General features: G+C 36.7%; 1 long non-coding RNA gene across 1 annotated transcript; it reads left to right on the top strand.

Moving 5' to 3' along the window:
* The first annotated feature begins 15107 nt into the window (after positions 1-15107).
* LOC149563641 (uncharacterized) lies at positions 15108-16065 on the top strand. Its single transcript, XR_016364104.1, has 2 exons — positions 15108-15608; positions 15841-16065. It is a non-coding gene; the product is annotated as an uncharacterized LOC149563641 (long non-coding RNA).
* Positions 16066-16588: the final 523 nt, after the last annotated feature.

The raw sequence follows: 16588 nt of genomic DNA, 5'->3' as shown, positions 1-16588 counted from the left end.
AAATAAAATTACAGAGAAAATGTAGATCTAAAAAAATGAAATTACAGATGTCAAAATAAGATCATACCCATACTGCAAATTGGGGCCTCCAAGTTCCAATTTGCAAAATTTTTTTGCCTCATGGTCGACTTTGGGCCAAGGTAGGCGTGCTTATAGTTGATTTTCATCGATTCAATGTTCTGGACGCAATGGCGAGGTCAAATCTGGTGTTGGACACTCCCAATTTTTGCAACACTCCAAATTCAGGCTGAGGTGATGAAGCAAGCAAGAGGTCTCGAATGGCTTGTGATGAGAAAATCTCCAAGTTTCTCTAATACCATGTAAGAATTTGCCTAAGGACGAAATTCACCCAAGAACTAAGAACTCAAACACAAGCCACAGTAGACCAAAATAGATAGAGTATGATCAGAATAACAATGTATTCAATAACTGGTTTATCATAGTACACTAGCAGTGCCTAAATATAAAGGCCTCAAGAGAGCTTCTAGAATGCATAGAAGTTAGCATCATGATGTGTCATACAACCAAGCACATGTCCACCAGATATGGATTATCCTCCATTAAGTACAGAAGTAAGTGCAGTGATGAGAGGATAATCCTACAAGGGCGTGACACACAAAATAGTATTGTAGACACCATGTGCTTAAATAGAGTTGCGTACTCCTATGTTGTCTACATGACAACTCAAGAGGTGTGCAAACTCCTAAGTGTCTCACAAATAAAAATAATAAAATAAAGCAAAATAATTAAATAATGCATTAACCTAAGTAAACTTAAGTAAGTGTAATAAGTAAATACTTATTTACATCAACATTAATTTATAAGCCACCTAGGAGTATGCTTACTCTTGTGAGTTGTCATGTTTACAGCATAGGATTTCACACCTCTTTTATGCACATGTTGTCTACAACACATGAGTTAGCACACTAATTAAGCACATGGTGTCTACAACCTTCTCATTCTTATCCACTCATCTATAATGTTGGATAAGGCATGTGCTTACTTTTCATGATGCTTATCTTATCTCTTGGTTCTTTCTAGAGACATTCTAGGTGCTTCCTCAGAGGCCTTTATATACAGCACTCCTAGTGTGTTTGCATATCATATACTAAATAGAGCAATGTATTAGGACATACTCTGATTAATTGATCATATCCATTTTTGGTCTATAGTTGTGCTTGTGGTTGAGTTCTTAGTTCCTAGGTGAATTTTTCCCTAAGGAAAATTCTTACATTGTATCAGAGCTATACCAAATTCTTACAACTTCCAACTTCAATAAATTTTTACACCACAAATTTCTTCAGGAATGTTGCCTTCAAATTTATTATGACTGAGAAAGTCTTGAGGATGACGATAAATCTTTTGAAACTTCTCTAATGAACTGATAATTTCTCAATCTAAGCCTCAGGTCACTCTTCCTCACTACTTGCTCATTTAAAACAATTCAACTCCCAATATCTTATCAATCTGAAAGAATTAGTCAGGATTCAAAGTGGGTTCAACTAAAACATTTTTGAACAACTAAACTGTCCAACTAATCCATTAATTTCCTAATACTGATTTGAAACAAATTTGACCATTGAACAATCATTTAAAAACTCATTTTATCATTTTATTTCAACTTGTCAATTTTGTGCTAGGAGGTCCTTTAACTAGCTTTAAAAATTGAGACAAACACCTAGGTGGGCTTTGAAATTTGGCACACTAATTCTTTGTTCCAGATATTCTTACCTTGTCAAATCTTGTCTCATAATGAATTGTCAATCAAAAGATATTCACTGTCAAAGTTACCTTCCCAGAATTGCCTGCAAGAAAACATGTCAGAAAAACAATAAATCATGTTTGGATTTGGCTTTAAAAACTAGGCAAATTGACACTTGGAAAAATGAAAAGTGGGGTGTTGATTCTTTGTCATGAGGACAACATAAATCTGGGATTTGAGCTCACGATAAATAAATGGACGCATTTGGCGAATGGTCAAAGTGAGCTACTCAGAATTTTGTAGATTGAAACAATGGCAGAAAAGCATTTTTTGTAAATGGAATTGACCTATGAAAGTGTGCAAAAAAATTCATCAAGACTTGAAAATTGGCATACTTTAAGTTAGAGAAAATCATAGTTGTACAATCCATTTGATCTCACCTATCATGGATCTCAAGTTATGACATCATGAAAAGGGGTATTGACCAATATGCACTTCTTGACACTAGTAAAAAGTTAGAAATTGTGTTTGGAATCGCATTTGAAAACTGATCAAGCGGATTTGTCATAAGCTCAAAATTGAAATATGGTAATTCTCTAACCTCTAAAATGTAACACAAAAAGAATTTTAGCATTTTAGTCAACTAGGTCAAAGTTATAACAAGTCAAACAGAGCTTCCTAGAATTCAGAACAAAGTGCATCCGCATGACATCAATAAATGACCAACTTTGAGGGATTCAAAATGACTCAAAATTTGAAACATAGGCTCTTTGGTGTGGACACTAGACACTCCCAAAGTAGCATTTTATGAAACATTACTAGGTGAGAGATATTCAATTGAAAACACAAGTTTCTGTCACTATTTAAACTAAGGCAAAAATGTACAATTAACAATTGCTCAAAATAGGACTTCACAAAATGACTCAGAATGGAAATTTATCTTCACAAAACACATAGATGCATTGAATGTATGGTGTTAGAAACATTAAACACCACATAGGCCTTAAAAGGGTAGTCAGGTATGCTTGCATTAAAAATGTTTATAGGGCTTGATTTTTCAAAGGTAATCAAAATCAGGGCTTCAATTTTAAGTCCCAACATGACACATGTCTTGATTAAATGGGTTGAAGAGGGTTGTACATTATTCTAAGACCTCATTCAACCCATATGATCAATATGATATGTCATTAATCATCCTAGGATCCCTAGGAACACATGTCATGATGAATGGGTCAAAGGGGCTCATAAGTTATCCTAGGACCCCCTTTCGACTATTAAGATTGATTAGAATATTTTCTAGGTGTCCTAGGACCCCTACAAGCACATGTCATGATGAAATGGGTCGAAGGGGGTCATAGGTTAGCATACAACCCCATTAAACCAATATGATCAATTACGATATGTGTAGGGGTCCAAGGATCCCTAGGGACACATGTCCTAATGAAATGGGTTAAAGGGTGTCATAGGTTAACCTCCAATCCCATTCAACTTATATGATTAATTACCATGTGTTCATAGGAGTTTTAAGACCCCTATAGAAACATGTCATGATGAAATTGGTCATAGGGTGTCGATAGGAGTACTAAGACCCCTAGTGACACATATCACAATAAAATTGGTCGAAGGTGGTCTTATGTTCACCTATGACCCCTTTTGACCCATAAGATCAATTACCATATTTCCATAGGGGTTCTACGACCCCTAAGGACATATGTCATGATAAAATGGGATCATAGGTTGGCCAATGACCCCATTCAACTTATATGATCAATTATGATATATCACCAAAGGTCCTAGGACCCCTAGGGATACATGTCAAGATACAATGGGTTGAAGGGGGTCGTACATTAGCCTACAATCCCATTCAACCCATATGATCAATTACCATATGTCCCCAAGTGTCTTGGAACCCCTATGGACACATATTGGGATGAAATAGGTTGAAGGACATTTTAGGTTAGCCTATGACTACATTCAACCCATATGATCGATTACCATATGTCCCCAATAGTCCTAGCAATAGGACCAAGCTAGGAACATATATTACTATGAAATGGGCCGAAGGAGGTCCTAGGTTAGGCTACGACTCCATTCAAAACTTATGATCATTTAAGATATGTTCCTAAGGGTCCTAGGACCCATAGGGACACATGTCATGATTAAATGGATCAAAGGGGGTCATAGGTTAGCTTACAACCCCATTCAACTTTAATGATCAATTATGATATGGCTTCTAGGTGTCCTATGACCCCTAGGGACACATATCATGATGAAATGGGTCAAAGAAAGTTGTAGTTTTTCCAATGATGTTATTCAACCCATATGATTGATTATAGTATGTTCCTAGGGGTCCATGTCACAATGAAATGGGTCGATGGGGTTGTAGGTTAGGCTAAGACCCCATTCGACCCATATACTCAATAGAATATGTTCCTAGGGAGTCATATAACCCCTAGGGACACCTCTCATGATGAAATGGGTCAAAGGGTTATGTTGATTATCCTACAACCCCCTTTGACCCATATGATCGATTATGATATGTCCATAGGGGTTGTAGGACACCTAGGGATAGATGTCATAATGAATGGGTCAAAGAGGGTCATATGTAAGCCTACAATCCCATTCGACTCATATGATAAATTATCAATGTGCATACTATTCCTAGGAAAACTAGAGACATATGCCACGATGTAATGTATCAAAGGGTGTCGTAGGTTAGCCTAAAATCTCATTCGACCCATACAATTGATTACAATATCTCCCTTAGTGTCCTAGGTCCCTTAGGGATACGTGTCATGATGAAGTTGGTCAAAGGGCTTTGTTGGTTATCCTACAACTACATTCAACCCATCTGATCGATTACCATATGTCCCTAGTGGTCCTAGTAGTATGACTCCTACAAGCACATAATGCCATGAAATGGATTGAAGGGTGTCCCAAGTTGGCTTACAACCCTATTCCACCCATATGATCAATTATGATGTGTTCCTAATGGTCGTAGGACCCCTAGGGACACATGTCATGATGAATAGGGTTGAAAGGGGTCATAGATTAGCTTACGACCCCATTCAAGACTTATGATTGATAATAATATGGTTTGTAGGTGTCCTACTACCCCTAGGGACACATGTCATGATGAAATGGGTTGAAGTGGGTTGTAGGATAGCTTGTGACCGCATTCAATCCATATGCTCAATATGATGTCCCTAGGGGTCTAACAACCTCATGGGACACCTATCATGATGAAATGGGTCGAAGGGGGTTGTTGGTTAGCCCATGAACCCCTTCAATCCATATGATCAATTATGATATATCCATAGGGGTCATAGGACCCCTAGGGACACATGTCATGATGAAATAGGTCGAAGAAGGTTGTATGCTAGGTTACAATCCCATTCGACCCATATAATTAATTATCTGATGTGCATAGTAGTCATAGGACAAATAGGGACAAATGTAGTGATGAAATGTATTAAAGGGGGTTGTAGGTAGCCTATGATCCCTTTTAACCCATATGATTTATTATAATATCTCCCTAGGTGTCCTTGGACCTCTAGGGACACATGTCATTATGATATGTAGTAAACATAGGAACACATGTTGGGATGAAATGGGTCGAAGTGGGTCATAGGTTAGCCTACAGCCTTCTTTGACACATATGATTGATTACAATATGTCCCTAGGGGCCCTAGAATACATCTTGATAAAATATGTCAAAGGGATTCATAGGTTAGTCTTTGACCTCATTTGACCCATAGGATCAATATGTCCTTAGTGATTCTAGGATCCCTAGGGACACATGTCATGATGAATGAGTTGAAGGGGGTTATAGCTTAGGCTATGACCCCCTTCGACCCTTATGATTGATTATGATATGTCCCTAGATGGAAACATGTCATGATGAAATGGGTCTAAGGGGCTTGTAGGTTTGCCTACGACTCCATTTGACCAATAGGATTAATTATGATATGTCTGTAGGGGTCCAAGGATCCCTAGGGACACACTTCCTAATTAAATGTGTCAAAGGGGGTTCTAGGTTAGCGTACCATCCCATTTGATGCATATGATCAATTACCATATGTGGATAGGATTCCTAGGACCCCTAGGGATACATTTTGTGATGAAATGGGTCGAAGGATGTAGATAGGGCTACTAGGACTCCCAGGGGCACATGTCACAATAAAATAGTCGAAGGGGGTTTTAGGTTCTCCTAAGACCCCCTTAGACCCATTAGATTGATTAATTTATGTCCCTATGGGTCCTACAACCCCTAAGGACACATGAACTAATGAACTAGGTTAAAGGCATTCATAGGTTAGCCTACGACCCCCTCAACCCATATGATTGATTACCAGATGTCAATAGGGGTCCTAAGACCCTGATGGACACATGTCATGATAAAATGGGTCAAAAGGGGTTATAGGTTCTACTAGGACCCCCTTCAACTCATATGATTAATTATGATATGTGCCTAGGGGTCCTACAACCCCTAAGGACACATATCACTATGAGATGGGTTGAATGGGGTCGTAGGTTAGCCTAGGACCCCTCAAGACACATATCATGATGAACTGGGTTGAATGGGGTCATAGGTTATCCTTTAACTACATTCAATCCATATGATTGATTACTATATTATCTCTACGAGTCCTAAGACCCTTAGGGAAACATGCGAGGATGAACTGGGTCGAAGCAGATCGTAGGATAGCTTATGATTCCAAGCACCAATATGATCAACTAGCCTATGTCCATAGGAATCCTAAGACCTGTAAGGACACATGTTGTAATGAAATGTGTCAAAGGGGGTTGTAGGTTAGCTTACGACCCCATTCAACACTTATGATTGATTATGATATGGTTTCTAGGGGTCCTACAACCCCTAGAGACACATGTCTCAATCAAATGTGTCAAAGCAGGTCATAGCTTAGCTTGCAACCCCATCCAACCCATATGATCTATTACATTAATTCTCTAGAGGTTTTGGGACTTTGAGGGACACATGTCAAAATGAAATGGGTTGATGGGGTCGTAGGTTTTCCTAAGACCCTATTCAACCCATATGATTGATATGATATGTCCCTAGGGGTCCTACAACCCCTAGGGACACCTGTCATGATGAAATTGGTCGAAGGGGATTGCTAGTTAGCCTATGACCCCCTTTGACCTATATAATCGATTACAATATGTCCATAGGGGTCATAGGTCCCCTAGTGACACATGTTGTGATGAAATGGGTTGAAGAGGATCATACATCATCTAATGATACCATTCGACCCATATGATAAATTATCATTTTTGCATAGGATTCCTAGGACCACTAGGGATACATGTCACAATGAAATTTATCGAAGGGAGTCTTAGGTTAGCCTAAGACCCCCTTTGAACCATGAGATTGATTACCATATGTCCCAAGGGGTCCTAGGATGCCTAGGGGCACATGTCAGGATGAAATGAGTTGAAGGGGGTCTTAGGTTAGCGTATTACCCCATTCGACCCTTATGGTTAATTATGATATATCCCTAGAGGTCCTAGGATCCCTTTGGACACATGTGGGGATGAAATGGGTTGATGGGTATTGCAGGTTAGCCTATGAGCCCATTCGACCCATATGATTGATTATAATATGTCTCTAGGGGTCCTAAAATCCCTAGAGAAACATGTCAAGATGGAACGGGTTGAAGGAGGTTGTAAGTTTTCCTACGACCCCTTTCAACCCAAAAGATCAATACACATGTCATGATGGAATGGGTCAAAGGGTTCCATAGGTTAGTTTAAGAACCTATTCGACCAATATGATCAATATGATATGTCCCTAGGGGTCATAGGACCCTTATAAACACATGTCATGATGAAATGGGTTGAAGGGTGTTGTAGGTTGGCCTACGACCCCCTTTGACCCTTAAGAATGATTACGATATATCCCTAGCTATCTTGGGACCCCTAGGGACACATGTAGGGACCCATATGATCGATTACAAAATCTCCCTAGATGTCTTAGGATCCCTAGGGACATATTTCATAATGAGATAGGGTAAAGGGGCTTGTACATTAGCCTATGACCCCATTCAACCCATATGATAAATTATAATATGTCCTTAGGTATCCTAGAACCCCTAGGAACACACATCAGGATGGAATGGTTCAAAGTACATTGTAGGTTAGCTTATGACCCCATTTAACCCATATAATAGATTACAATATGTCTCTAGGGGTCCTAGAACCACTAGAGACACAAGTTGGGATGATATGGGTCTAAGGAGGTTGTAGGTTTTCCTACAACCCCCTTTGACCCATAAGATTGATACACATATCATGATGAAATGGGTCAAAGGGGGTCATAGGTTAGATTATAACCATATTCGACCCATATGATTGATTATGATATATCCTATAGGTCTTGGGACCCCTAGGGATGAAAGTGGGTCAAATATGGTCATAGGTTAACATACAATACCATTCAATTCATATGATTGATTACCATATGTCCATAGGAGTCTTAGGACCCCTAGGGACATTTGTCATGATGAAATGGATTGAAGGGGGTCATAGATGAGCAAGATCCCATTCGACCCATATGATGAATACAATTTTCCCTAGGGGTCATAGAACCTCTATGGACACATTTCATGATGAAATTGGTTGAAGGGTGTTGTAGGTTGGCCTACGAGCCCCTTCAGCCCTTAAGATTGATTATGATATGTCCATGGGGGTCCTAGGACCCCTAGGGATACATGTCATAATAAAATGAGTTAAAGGGGTTTTTAGGTTAGCCCACAACCAAGTTCGACACATATGATTGATTACAATTTTTCCATAGAAGTCATAGGACCTCTACAGACACATGTCGCAATGAAATAGTTCAAAGGGGGTCGCAGGTTAGCCTACAACCCCATTAACCCCATATGATCAATTATGATATGTCCCTAGGGCTCCTACGACTCCTAGGGACACATGTTGAGATGAAATGGGTCAAAGGTGGTCGTGAGTGTACCATTGCATAACATTGAAACCACTGATCCTTGCATTGAATCATCAATGCCATTGGTTTCAAATGGGTGGGTGAACCCTAGTGAAACCCTTGTTCCAACCATGGGGAGGCTACAATGTTTATGGCCACCCCTTACCAAAGAGTCTCTAAGATGCTCTAAGTGCATTTGGAGATCAGTTTTTTAAGGGTCAAACTTGGAGCTCATGGGGGCTATTGGTGAAATATCAAATGCTACAAAATGGTCATTTTGAGGTCTACCATAACCTATCTCATTTCAAAGGGATCACATTTTTTTTGGATTTGGCACAATGATCTCGCTCAATGACAAAACTTGTAGTGAGCCTTAGTTCATTGGTGCATCACTATGTAACTTTGAAACCGCTAATCCTAGCTTCAAATCATCAGTACTATTAGCTCTAGATGGGTAGGTGAACCCTAATGACACCCTTGTTTTGACTGTAGAGTAGCCTATAATTTTCATGGCCTTCGCGTACCAAAAAGTCTCTAAGACGATCTAAGTGCATTTGGAGATTGATCATGCAAGGGTCGTAACTAGAAGCTCATGGAGGATATCTGTGAAATATTGAATGTGATAGGATGGGTATGTCAAGGTCTATAATAACCTATCTCATTTTGGAGAGATCACATTCCATTTGCATTTGGCACAACAATCTCGCTCGATGCAAAAATGCACAATGTGCCTTAACTCATTGGTGCATCATTGCATAACTTTGAAACCACTGATCTTGGCATCAAATCATTAATGATATTATCTCTTGATGGGTGGGTGAACCCTAGTGACACCCTTCTGCTAACCATGCAGAGCTTACAACATTTGTGGCCACCTTGTACCTAAGAGTTTCTAAGATGCTTTATGTGCATTTCAAGATCAATCTTTCAAGGGTTGTAACTTGAAGCTTGGGGCTGAGATTAGTGAAACATTGAATGATATAGGATGCTGATGTTGATTTATACAATATCCTATCTCATTTTAGAGAGATCACATTTTATTTGGATTTGGCACAACAATCTTGCTTGATGCCAAAACTTGCAATGTGCCTCAGTTGATTGGTGCATCATTGTGTAACTTTGAAATCACTAATCTTGGCATTGAATTGTCAGCATTGTTAGCTTTATATGGGCATGTAAACACCAATGAAACCCTTTTCCAACCATAGAGAGCCTATAACATTCATGACCACCTCATATCAAAGAGTTTCTAAGATGCTCTAAGTGTGTTTGGATATCAATTTTCCAAGGGTTGTAACTCAGAGCTCATGAGGGCTATTGGTGAAATGTGGAATGCTAAAGGATGGTCATGTCAAGGTCTCCAATAAGCTAGTGACACTTACTGACACCCCTATTTTGACCACAGTTCACCTATAATGTTTGTGACCACTACATATTGAAACATCTCATAAGACCAAAGATGGGCTCCTAAGAGAAAATTGGCCTTGGATTTGGCTAGTTATAGACATCTTAAGCGATTGCATAGATCATTTTAAGTTAAACATTTATGATATAAGTTCAATTTAAACATTGCATCAAAATTTGATAATAAAGGTTGTTAAAATGTTCTTCACAAATTATTGCATTTGAATCTAATATAACAAAAATGATCAAAATGAATGATATTCCATAAACATGAACAATACTCATGATCCATAATAAATTGAACAATACTATACTAGATTAATATGTATATCCTTGTACACATAAATGAAAATATATATATATCAAAATACATTCATCCATAGAAAAGTCACACAAATATATGTCAAATTTCATGTATCTGTAGAAAAATTACATAAATATATATCAAAATACATAGATCCATATACAAAATGCAGCTAATCATGCCATCAAAATGTGTATAATATTAGTGTTTCTATATACAATGTGACATAGGGCATCTCAAAATTCCTCATGATGCATCCTATGAAAACTATACTACCCTATACTATTGGTGGATCATCAAAATATAGTCTATTTGCTAAACTAGGTGGATCAAATTCCTCCTACATAAAAAAGAAGAAGGAAAAGCCAAAATTAGACTACTAAATTTATATGATTCTATGTATCTAACATTGAATTAATCAAATCCATAATGATTTGATTTTTAAGAAAGATTGATCATTTTAAACTTTTATCATAAATACCTCTCTTGTCAACCTTCTGTGGTCATCAAGGGTCCTCTCATATGTCCTCAACAATTCTAGAACCTCATTGATTGTGGCATGTATATGTTCAAGTATGGTTTTCATAGGGATCTACAACTTAAACTATAAAATTATAATTCATATTACACTAAATTTATAACTTATAATCAAGAATTCAAACTAAAACTTACGCCTATCAACTCCTCCTCTAGAGATAATGACTACATGAGAAAATATACATGTCTCTGACGTCTAGCCTCTTGCACATTAGGTGTTTCCTATGAGATACGAAATCCTAGTTGTTAATATCATGGAAATCCATTATGAATTTGTTTATGAAAAAAAATTTATAAAATAAATGATACTTGTACATATAATGAGGCTCTCATTGTGAGTGGAAATGTTAGAGGTCATGTGATGCCAAATTTTCCTAGACTCGTCACTAGTAGCCACAACTTGTACAATAAGTAATGTAATTAAATTTCATTAGCACAAACATTTTAAAAGAATGCATCAATATTTAATCACTTTAAACCTAATCACCTTTCCATTGTCAATGGGTTGTGCCTCACCCCCCCACACTCTGCCTTCCACTAACAGGTGATACCTATAAGAGAAAAAAATATTAGAAACCATATATGTTCCAATATCAAAAAGAAAAATAATGTACCATAGCTTTCTCAAGGCCAAATAAAATAGCCAACAACGTGACATCATCAACCTATATGAACTCGTCCTTTGTCATCAACTAAACATGAATGAAGATCACATACATGTATAAGTTGGTACAAATTAAAATTATTCTATTATAAACATTAACTTTAAATCACATATGGTGAAACAAAAAAATTTATACGTGTACCAACACAAAAGGATCCCATGGCCTTGCATGCCCCTCCTCTCTCACGTCAGGGTGTGTAGTCTATCTAGGCGCATCTTTCATATCATCCTCCACAAATAGGAACTGATACTCAAAATGATCACCAAGGGGAGCTAGAAAAATATTCTTACATGTTATGCAAGTATGGGGCACACAAACATGTGATGAGATCATTGATGATGAACTCACACCAACAACATCAACATGGGGAGGCAACACTAACCTAGCCTAGGATATCAATAGGCTACTCAATCTATGGATGTCTCTAATAGTCTGCATTGATATCAATATGTTGCACTAGAGGAGGTGGGGAAACATCAATAGAGGGGGAAAAAGTGTCAACTTTCTTCCATTTGGCAAAGGGTCTATCTTGAGGAGCTCCTCCTCCTACACCCATGTTGGGCCTCATGCTTCAATAGTTCACCTTGAGGCCCAACACAAATTCAACATACAATTTTCTAATGAAATAGAATGACACCTCTAAATTGTTGTGTGAAGGTTTTTCAAAAACCATCCACCAACAATCCCAAAAGTTCACATGCATAGCCTCATTTTTGCACCATTTAATTGATAATTTGGGCTTTGTATGATCTACTTTTTTCACTAGATTTTGGGTTCACAAAAAGGTTAACTATAGCACCTTTACTTATGTTTAGGGTAACAACCTCATCAGAGTCCAACTCATCATGAAACATGGCATGCATTTGCTCATGCCAATGAAGAGTAATATTTTGTTCATTGGTAAGTGTATGAATATTATCCACTATGGTGTTTAACACAGATAGCATGGGAGCCAATGCAGGTATAGTGTTTTATGTGGTTTGCAAACTCCTCAGTTTGGTAAGATTTTCTTGTATCAACTCTTCAATTTGAGTAGGGTCTTGAGGGGGTGGTGGAACATTTGGTGGATGGTTTTGAGGGGGTACTAGATTGTTTGGTGTAGGGTTTCGAGGACCTTTCTTTCGTGGCTCAGTGTTATCAATATCATTCAGGTCAGCCATGCCTATTAAATTGAAAAGATTCCAAAAATTACTTTGTATTAATATTTTTAAAATAAAATAAAATAAACAAGTGATTTTGATTAAAAGACCTAATTTTAAATATAATTCATTCAAAACCATCAAATAAACAAAAAAACTACTTCATTGAATCGTATACCCATTTTTGTATTAGATAATCAAAATAGGGAGAAAAATTAATGGAACATGATTGAAAATAATTGCTCTCAGGTTTTGTTTTTTAATTTTTAGTTGCAGGTTTTAGGTATCCGATCTCATATCAGATGCCTGATATGATATCAAATACCCGATATCATATTGGATACCCAAGAAGGGTTGGTCTAACTTTTTTTACTTTGGCATTAGGATGGGTGGAAAAAAATTAGAGTGGATTTGGAAATGCTTTTAGACATTTTAAAACTCCACTTTTTTCACATTGCCACTTTTTGACACACCATGATATTTCCTATACCCTATAATTATGATTTATTAGAAGGTATTATAGCTATTATAACATTTGGGCTCTTTGGATCACTTGAATACTTTATGTTGAATGATAGAATAAAAATTTGGTATTTAGGATTGGTAGGTTAGTTTTCAAAAATCTAAAAGGTGAAGGAAATTAATAGTCAACATGCATGATCTAAATTAGAAATTCAGACTACAATACCTAGTGTAGAACATGTGGTATTGTAACTTAATTGAAAGCAATCAAAATGCAACAATAGATGTTTTTGCAACCCAAGAAGAGATCCATTCATTTCAAAAATAGAGTTTATACAAGTTTTTCCATTTTTACTTATGAAAACATCCTCAACATCTTCCTGGACTATGTTTTGATCATCATGGATCTACATTGACCTCAATAGGAGAAATTTTTATTTGTTTAAATGCTTTTCAAATTCTTCTTTCAAAGTTCGATTCATCATATTTAATTTTCCTTGGAGTGGAGGCTCAAAATTTTTAGATTCTATATGATAGAGTTATTTAGATGGTGATTTGTTTGTCAAAAAAGTGAATGCATTCAAGAAATCCAAGGTTTATTATAATAGGTGCAAACCGAAATCTCCCTTAAAGATGATTAAATTTTTGTATGTTTGTACTCTAAAATTTATCGATGCCATTTTTAACAAAGATTTAAAATTTCAGCAAATGCTTGTGTTCTTAGATTAAATTTTATGCTACCTTTGACATTATCTTGGAGGATTAGATTGTATGTTTACACAACTGCGCTTGATGAAGGTGAATATCATGTTTTCAAGATCAATTTAGTATGGGAATAGTGTCAAAGAGATTTTAAAATAATAGTTACTATAGTAGTTGTATTATTCCATTTTCCATACTAGAGCAATTATGTAGTTATATTAGCCACATCTTATGTATGATCATCCTTTTCATACACATTCTATTGATGCTTCTATTTGGGATGTATTACTTGTGTTAATGTCCTAATGCTAGAATTAGCCTAGGAAATGATTGGCAATGTATCCTTCTTATCTGGAAAATTATTTATATTAAGAAAGAAATTTACCTTTGTATGGGTGTCGTGTTTTTTAGTCTTTTGATGACTATAAGGTTAATTTTTTGTTGAGGTTTGATAGTGAGATTCACTCATTGTTTCAATTCTTCATTAATCACCTCTTTTCATCCCCATAAGAAATCAAACAATGTTTGTCCTATTTGGACAGGGCTACCTATCTCACCTAAGCAAATCTTAGCCAAAGCTGTGGGCCATTTTCTAAAAGTAGGTACCACAACTACTAACTTTTCTCATACTTCATATGCTTATGTTAAAATTGTACACCTTTCATTAATCATAAGGAATATACTATGAAGAATTTTAATTTTGCTTATGTTAAAATTGTACGCCTTTCATTTATCATAAGGAATATAGTATGAATAAATTTACTGTTTTGCCAACTATTTTGTTACATATATCTTATGTTCACACATATTCCTTGTTTCTCATTCTTCAATTCCATCCCTTTTGCGTTCACACGACTCAACGTTGAAATTCCCCATCCCTCTCTTCCCCGCGGTTTGCCTCCACATGTGAGACGCTCTACTCTCTCTCCGAAGGAGACGCTAATGTCGTTTCTAATCTGTTGGAATATTTTGACTTTGTGAACTGCCCAAATAGTATTCCAACTCCTTAACTGATGCCTGATTAATGGACTCTTTGTTTTTGTTCATACGTGCATCTGAAAACAAGTCATGTGTGTTGACAATATCCTACTCGCAAAGATCGAGCTTTCTATCATTAACACCACGTATACCCATTAATAGATTGTTATAAGCAGTGTGAATTGGAAGTTTCGAGTGCGCTCGCCCTAGGCTGATCGTGTATAAATACTCTTCAGCCCTTGACACATTTCAATTCACCATCGACAATTGCAATGGCTCTCAATAAGTCCCTTCTACTTATCGTCATGTTTGCATTTGTATCGGCATGTTCATCGGAGAGGCCCTTTCCTCCCTTCCACCACAATCATGGAAATCCTTTACAAGGAGCTCACCCTCCTTATACACTTCCTCCACTCTTTCACAACCCACAACCGCACAGCCCTTCCCCCTTCATTCACAAGCCCCCATTTGAGGAGAAGCCAGATCTCATGAAAGAAGCCCACCCGCCTACATTTCCAAACCCACAATCCCCCCACTCATCTCCTCTTATTCCAAAGCTGCCACCTTTCCACAAATTCCCACCATTCCCTCCTGCAAATGCTCCTCTCTATCACATGCCGGGCTTCCCCATCATCAATGGCCCTGGTCAAGCACACCCCCCCATGAAGAAATCTCCTCCCAAGCAACCAAAGCATGGACACTACAAGCCTCCTCCCATGCATAAGGCTCCTCCACCTGATACAATTTAGGAGATATTGTAAGTTAATGATTTCATTTTATCTCGAGTTTTATATTTTCATTGCTTCGTATATGGCCACTCTTAAATATTATATATGGAAGGAAAATTTCAGGTTAGAAAAATTAGTCAATTATTGACAGTGTAGCATTTTTAGTCTAAAACTTAAATCTTAGTATTAAATGTTTAAACAATAGTATAATTTTCGATTCTTTTTTCTTGACTTTGTGTTTTCTTTTTATTCTTGTTGCAGATAGCAGTTCTTCAGAGACTATATAGACTATAGGTAAAGGAGGCATGGTTTGGATTACACCGAACTATAATAATACTACTACATGTTGGTTTTGTCGATGAGAATTATGACTAGAAATTTGAATTATTTACGTGAGATATTGTTATCTGTGTAAGTCAGAAACCACGTTTTCTCTATGTATGATCTTGTTGCTATGTTATATTTAGATTTATATTAAACTATTAATTGTGCTTCTTGTACTATTATGATGCTCTAATTCCATTTATTTTCATTTAGGCTTGTCTTAACAATGTGAAAGATGTGTAACATGCAATTACAAAAAAACAACATAATTCTTTTAATCAAGGTATTAATTTATAATTATTATTGTTTCATCTTGAGAAGCCAACAATTTTGAAAGAGCTACTAATGTTAAGCTAAAATTTGTTCACGGTTATAACATGATGCATCTTGTTTGTCACAAGAGACAATTGTGAAAGGTGTCCAACTAAAAATATAGAGGCACCATTTAAGCATATTATTCTCTCTAGAGATACCTTGAAATAATATTGTTTAGTAATTTTTTCAAGTATTTTAAATAAGAAAAGGTGTTTTGTACATTGTAAAATAAAAAATCAATGTTGTCTCTAAATCTTTTTAAATCTTTAATAAAATTTACTTTCTAAACTCCTATTCATTTCATATGTTAATAATTTATTTCAAAACTATATTCTTTTCATATCTACTAATTAAATAAATAATATTTATA

Source organism: Cupressus sempervirens, chromosome 4 (genome assembly GCF_028749045.1).
Source record: "Cupressus sempervirens isolate cs-2001-9-10 chromosome 4, ASM2874904v1, whole genome shotgun sequence".
Taxonomy (NCBI): domain Eukaryota; kingdom Viridiplantae; phylum Streptophyta; class Pinopsida; order Cupressales; family Cupressaceae; genus Cupressus; species Cupressus sempervirens.
Note: the sequence above shows the minus strand (reverse complement) of the source record. Positions and strands in the feature narration are given on the sequence as shown.